Source organism: Neomonachus schauinslandi, chromosome 7, assembly GCF_002201575.2.
Source record: "Neomonachus schauinslandi chromosome 7, ASM220157v2, whole genome shotgun sequence".
NCBI lineage: Eukaryota > Metazoa > Chordata > Mammalia > Carnivora > Phocidae > Neomonachus > Neomonachus schauinslandi.
The window spans coordinates 96,655,765-96,662,515 of record NC_058409.1 but is presented as its reverse complement, the minus strand read 5'-3'; positions in this window follow the sequence as shown (position 1 = coordinate 96,662,515).

Here is a 6,751-nt window from a genome sequence, read left to right as displayed (position 1 = left end):
TCTTTAATCCATTCTGAGTTAATTTTTGTGTATGGCATTAAGATAGTTGCCCAGTTTCATTATTTTATATGTGGCTGTACAGTTTTCTCAATACCATTTATTGAAGAGATTGTCCTTTTTCTGTTGTATAGTCCTGTCTACTTTGTCATGGATTAAATTGTCATATATTATATATATATATATGGGTTTGTTTCTGTGCCCACTGTTCTCTGCCATTGATCCATGTGTCTATTTTTATGCTAAAACTATACTGTTTTGATTACTATAGCTTTGTAATGGAGTTTGAAATCTGGGCATGAGGTATCTCTGGCTATGTTCTTCTTAAGATTGCTTTGGCTATTAGGGATCTTTTGTGGCTCTATACAAATTTTAGTATTGTTTGTTCTATTGCCATAAAAAGTGGCATTGGAATTTTGATAGGGATTGCATTGAATCTATAAATTGCTTTGGGTAATATGGACATTTTAATAAGATTAATTCTTCCAATGCATAGGCATGGGATATCTTTCCATTTATTTGTATCTTCTACTTATTTTATCAATGTCTTGTAGTTTTCAATATATAGGTCTTTCACCTCTTTGGTTGAATTTATTCCTATATATTTTATTCTTTTTGATTCAATTGTAGATAGGGTTGTTTTCCTAATTTCTCTTTTTGATAGTTTCAATTCATTATTTAGTGTATAAAAATATGTAACAGATTTATGTATATTTTGTATCCTGTGACTTTGCAGAATTTGTTTATTCTAATAATGTTTTTGGTGAAAACTTTAAGGCTTTCTGTATATTAAATCATGTTGTTGTCTGCAAATGGTGACAGTTTTACTTCTTTCTTTCCAATCTGGATGCCTTTTATGTTTTTTCTTTTCAAATTGCTCCAGCTGGGACTTCCAGTGCTGTGTTGAATAAAAACGGTGAGAGTGTACATCCTTGTCTTGTTCCTGATCTTAGAAAGCTTTCAGATTTTCACTATTGAGTATAGTAGCTGTGGGCTTGTCATATATGGCTTTTATTATATTGAGGTACTTTACCTCTATATCCACTTTGTTGAGCATTTTTTTTTAAAGATTTTATTTATTTATTTGACAGAGAAAGACACAGCGAGAGAGGGAACACAAGCCGGGGGAGTGGGAGAGGGAGAAGCAGACTCCCTGCCGAGCAGGGAGCCCGATGCAGGACTCGATCCAGGGACTCCAGGATCATGACCTGAGCCGAAGGCAGTCGCTTAACCAACTGAGCCACCCAGGCGCCCATTTGTTGAGCATTTTTATCATAAACTGGTGTTGAATTTTATCAAATGCTTTTTCTATGTCTACTAAGATGAATAATGAACACACAATTTTTTTCCTTTATTTTGTTACTGTGATTTGGATGGATAGTCCATGATTTGGAAATGTTAAGCCATTCTTGCATCCTTGGAATAAAACCCACTTGATCATGATATATAGTGCTTTTAATGTATTGGTGAATTTGGTTTGCTACTATTTTGTTGAGTATTTTTGCATGTATATTGATCAGGGTGTTGGCCAATAATTTTCTTCTTTTGTGGTGTCTTTGTCTGGCTTTAGTATCAGGGTAATGCTGGCCTCATAAAATGAGTTGGGAAGCATTCCTTCCTCTTTAATTTTTTGGAAGAGTCTGAGAAGGATAACTATTAAATAATTTTTGATGTTAGGTAGAATTTACCAGTGAAACTATCTGGTCCTGGACTTTTGTTTATTGGGAGGTTTTTTTGGGGGGGGTAGTTTTGGATTACTGATCTAATCTCCTTGCTAGAAATTAATGTCTTCAGATTTTCTGTTTCTTTGTGATTCAGTTTTGGAAGATTGGGTATTTCTTGGAATTGATCCATTTCTTCTAGGTTGTCCTCTTTGTTGACATGAATTCTGCACAATAGTTTTTATGATCCTTTGTATTTCTTTAGTATCAGTTGTGACTTATTTTTAATTTTTGAGTTTTTTGAGCCCTCTTTTTTTCTTGGTATGTCTAGGTAACAGTTTATCAAATTTGTTAGTCTTTTGAAAGAACCAGCTCTTTGTTTCATTGATCTTTTTTTATCATCTTTTTAGTCTCTTTGTTTTTCACTCTGATCTTTCTTTCTGTTAACTTTGGGCTTCATTTATTTCTCATTTTTCTAGTTCCTTTAGGTGTAAACTTAGATTGTTTATTTGAGATTTTTGTGGGTTTTTTGAGGTAGGTCTGTTTTACTATGACCCTCCCTCTTTGAATTTCTGCCTCACATTGATTTAAGTATCTTGTGTTTTCAATTTCATTTGTCTCAAGGTATTTTTTTAATTTTTTCTTTTGATTTCTTCATTGATCCATTGGTTGTTCATTGGTATGTTTTTAATCTTCACATATTTGTAATTTTTTCAATGTTATCCTTCTGATTGATTTCCAGTTTGTTTTTTTGTTTTGTTTTGTTTTGTTTTTCTTTTACCATTGTGGTCTAAAAAGATGGTTGATAGGATTTCACTTGTCCTAAATTTATTGAGACTTGTGTTGTGGCCTTAGATAATCTATCCTGGAGAATGTTCCATGTGCACTTGAGAACAATGTATATTCTGCTATTTTGGATGGAATGTTCTGTATAAATCTGTTAAGTCCTTCTGGTCTAATGTGTCATTTAAAGCTGACGTTTCCTGGGACTCCTGGGTGGCTCAATTGGTTAAGCGTCTGACTCTTGGTTTCGGCTCAGGTCATAATCTCCTAGGTTGTGAGATTGAGCCCTGTGTCAGGCTCCATGCTCAGCAGCGGTCTGCTTGAGGATTCTCTTCCTCTGCCCCGCCCCCCACTTGCACACACACACACACACACACACACTCTCTCTCTCTCTCTCTCTCTCAAATAAATAAATAAATCTTAAAAAAAAAAAAAGCTGGTGTTTCCTTATTGATTTTCTATATGGATGACCAATCCATTGATGTAAGTGTAGTATTTATGTTCCCTGCAGTTACTGGATTGCTGTCAATTTCTCCCTTTGGTTCTGTTAATACTTGCTTTCTGTATTTAGGTGCTCCTGTGTTGGGTGGCTAGATATTTACAAGTGTTATATCTTCTTGCTAGATTGACCCCTTTATCATTCTATAATTCCCATCTTTGCCTTTTATTACAGTCTTTGTTTTAAAGCCTGTTTTGTCTAATGTAAGTCTAGCTATACCAGCTTTCTTTTGGTTTCCATTTGCATGAAATATATTTTTCTATCCCTTCACTTTTAGTCTGTGTGTGTTCTTATATCAGAGATAAGTTTCTAATAGGCAGCATACAGATGGGTCTTGTTTTTATATCCATTCAGTGATTGTATGGTAGTAGAATTTAGTCCACTACATTTAAAGTAATTATAAATAGGTATATACTTTTTGCTGCTTTGTTAATTGTTTTCTGGAGGTTTTGTGGTTCTTTCCTGTTCCTTTCTTCTCCTCTTGCTCTTTTTACTTATGGTTTGATGTCTTTCTTGAGTGTTATATTTAGATACCATTCTCATTATCTTTTGTGTATCTACTTTAGGGTTTTGTTGCTTTGTGGTTATCATGATAACTATATATATAGTCTATTTTAAGTTGATAGCATGTTAAGTTTTAACACATTTTGAAACTCTATACTTTTCCTCACCCTCTCCCACATTTTATGTTTTTGATGTCACATTTTACATCTTTTTCTTTTTCTTTTGTGTATCCCATAACTAATTGTTGACATAGTTATTTTTATTACTTTTGTCCTTTAACCTTAATGCTAGCTTTATAAGTGATTAGTTCACTACCTTTATTATATATTTACCATTATCAGTGAGATTTTTAATTTCATGTTTTCTTCTTACTAATTAATGCCCCCCCTCCAGCTTAAAGAAGTTCCTTTAATAATTTTTGTAAGGCCAGTTTAATGGTAGTGAATTTATTTAGTTTTTGCATGTCTGGAAAACTCTTTATTTTTCCTTTAAATTCTGAATGATAACCTTGCTGGGTAGAGTATTCTTGGCTGCAAGTTTTTGCTTTTAGCACTTTGAATATATCATGCCTTTTTTTTTTTTTTGGCCTGCAAAATTTCTGCTGAAAAATTTGCTGTTAGTCTTATTGAGTTTGTCTTGTACATAAGTTGTGTTTCTCTGGTTGCTTTTAGGATTCTCTCTTTATTTTTAACTTTTGACATTTCACTTAAAATGTGTCTTACTATGGATCTCTTAGGGTTCATCTTTTTTGGAACTTTCTGGGCTTCCTGGATCTGGATGTTTTTTTCTTCCCCAGGTTAGGGAAGATTGCTGCCATTATTTTTTAAAGTAAATTTGCTGTCTGTTTTGATCTCTCTTCTCCTTCTGGGACTCCTATTGTGAGAATGTTTTTTCACTTGATGCTATCCCATAGGTCCCTTAAGCTATTCTTCACTTTTTAAAATTCTTTTTTTTTTTCTTTTTCTCTATTGAATGAGTTCCACTTCCCTGTCTTGTATGTCACTGATTCTTTCTTCTACTTCATCTAGTATGCTGCTGAACACCTGTAGTGTTTTTTGTTTTGTTTTTAAGTTTAGTTAATGTATTCTTTAGCTCTTTGACTTTTGTTTGTACTTTTTATATATTTTCTTTGTTGAAGTTCTTTCTGTGTTCCTATATACTTCCTCTGAGATCAGTGAACATCTTAATAACCATTACTTTGAACTTTTTATCAGGTAAATTACTTATTTCTGTTTCATGAAAATTTTTATCTGGGGCTTTATATGTCCTTTATTTTGGAACATATTCTTCTCTTATTTTGCCTGGCTTTGTTTTTGTTTCTACATGTTAGGGAAAACAACTACCAAATGTAGAAGGAATGGCTTTGTGGGGATCAAACTTACTGTTCAGTCTTACCTTTGTTCTTAGTTGTCTCTCACACCTTTGTGATTCTCTAAGCAACCAGATTTATTCTTGATAGATCCCAGTTGTGAGGGTGTGTCAAGACCTTTGAATGTTCCAAAGTGAAGGGTCTCATTCAGCCCCTAGTTTGAAGCTGATTGGAAGTCAGACCCTCAGGCAGTGGCTTTTAAAGTATGAAAATATATACAGTCCTATGGGACCACAATTATAAACCCCACTGGCCTCATCTTCAGCCAATCTAGAGGTGTCCCTGGGTGACAGTTGTAAAATCAGGGCTGTAGGCATATCTATCTATCTATCCATCTTTCTATCTATCTATCTATCTATCAATCATCTTAGGCTTCCTCTTCTGTTTATAATATATATATGATATCATATATATATTCATTCCTTTCTGGGAGATACTGGTGAGCTGTAGCACTGCCAAAGGAAAGTGCAAAGATGGCTTTTTCTAGCCTACGTTCCCTGAGAGCACCTTCATAGTCTTTAGTTGGGTTGTCAACCTGAAGCATATCCCTTAGGTTAGAAGCTCCAGGATAAGTAATAAGTTTTTTTTTTTTTTTTTTCCCATAGAGACTTGAATTTATTTCAGTTGGTTGTCAATGCAGTTTCCTGAATACGGTAGCCTGCCAAAAACTGTCTCTTTAATTGTTTCACTTATATCAGGCCCAGAAACAAAAGATCTCCTTGCCACCAGGGCCAGTCTTTCAAGGGGGAATTCCCTATGTGGACTGTGTCAGCTTTGGTAGGATCATGGGGGAATGCTGGGCCTGGGCATGTCCACCTACCTGCTTTGGTGGGGTGGGCTGTCGGGGAGTGCCAAGCCAGGGCATGTCTACCACCTGGTTTGGGCGAAGAAGGCCTGCAGGGGAGCATCTGCCTGTGGGGTTTATCAGGGTGTGGCCATAGGAGGGGTACGGGGGCAGGATACACCAGCCCACCAGGTTTAGCAGAGATGGGCAACAGGCGAGCAGTGACATGGGATAAATGTTGTTATCAGGGTAGAGGAAAAGTACAAAAGTTGTGCCTGCCAACACTGGTGCCTACAAGAAAAGACAGTGCACAAATGATGCCCACCAGCACCATTATCCCTGGAGAGAGTTCCAATAGGCCACTTCCCCTTTGGCAGACACTTTAAGATTAACCAACGGATCTTCTTCACATATGTTCTAGGTGCTTTATAATCTGCTGTTTTTGTGCTGGGCCCTGGGGTGAGTGAATCTGTCTGTGAGAACTTTAAATATGTAGTCTCAGTTTCATAGAGTCCTTTGGGTCTCCTGGACATAAACCCTGCTGGTTTTCAAAACCAGGTGTTTTAGGGGCTCTTCTCTAGTGCAGGTTTGAATGTTTAGGTGCCTAATGTGGGGTTCAAACTCTTCACTCATCAAGGACACACTCTGTATTTGTGAGATCACTCCACTTGTGGGTCACCATGCTGTGGGTGGGTTTTTCAAACTGCATCTCTGCCTCTCCTAACTGTCTCATTGTGGCTTTTTTAGTCTTTGTTACAGAGGAGCTGTTCAGCTAGTTATAAGGTCTTTTTTCAGAGAGAATTGTTCATATGTAGCTGTATATTTGGTGTGTTCATGGGAGGAGGTGAGTCAGGGTCTTCCTGTGCTGCCCTTTTGAATCACTTCCTCCTCTACTACTTTTTAAGAAAGAATTTCTCCTTCTGTTTATTATCATTGAATAATGATTATTTTATTTTTAGAAGTGCAGGTCAGAAAGCAAAACAAGTTAAACATTTGTTCCAAATAATAAGTTGTTTTTTTTAGAATGGTGACAGGGGATATTTATTTAGAGAGAATCATGGAGATCTGTAATATAAATACCAAAGCAACGTTTTCTTTCTTTCTTTCTTTCTTTCTTTCTTTCTTTCTTTCTTTCTTTCTTTCTTTCTTTCTTT